Source organism: Cyprinodon variegatus, unplaced genomic scaffold (genome assembly GCF_000732505.1).
Source record: "Cyprinodon variegatus isolate N-32 unplaced genomic scaffold, C_variegatus-1.0 Scaffold2123, whole genome shotgun sequence".
Classification (NCBI taxonomy): Eukaryota; Metazoa; Chordata; class Actinopteri; order Cyprinodontiformes; family Cyprinodontidae; genus Cyprinodon; species Cyprinodon variegatus.
This window is the reverse complement of record NW_015152576.1, coordinates 5,695-6,270: the sequence shown is the minus strand read 5'-3', so window position 1 is coordinate 6,270 and position 576 is coordinate 5,695.

Here is a 576-nt window from a genome sequence, read left to right as displayed (position 1 = left end):
ACAGACCGGACCTGCAGGACAGACTGACCTGCTGGACCTGCAGGACAGACCGACCTGCTGGACCTGCAGGACACATATTTGGTCATCTCTTGGGTCAAACTGGCACGCAAGGGGAAAACAGAACTAGATCACATAGATTAACCCAAACTAAATTAACATGTTAAATAGCAAAAAACATTTTACAAATAATTACAAATTATTTTCTAGTATCAGCTGCGATTTGCCTCATGATAGAACTTAGTTAATAGACTGCTTCTAAGAGAACGACTCTAGGAGCCAAACTCTACGGTTTCCTCTGTGATGCGCTTGAACTCGTAGTTTCCTCTGCCGTCCATGTGGAGATAGAACTAGAGGAAAAAGAGAGGGTTACTACAGAACCACCGATGATCCATCTGGACCAGGAACCTTTGGTGAGAAGGAACTTACCTCATGGTGCTTCCACAGGGACTTTCTGTGGGACACCGTGAATAACGTGATGCCAACCTGTGGGCCAGATAGAAAACGTCATGTAGAGCAGGCCAAGGTCCACAGTCTATAGAGACCAAGGTCCACAGTCTATAGAGACCAAGGTCCACA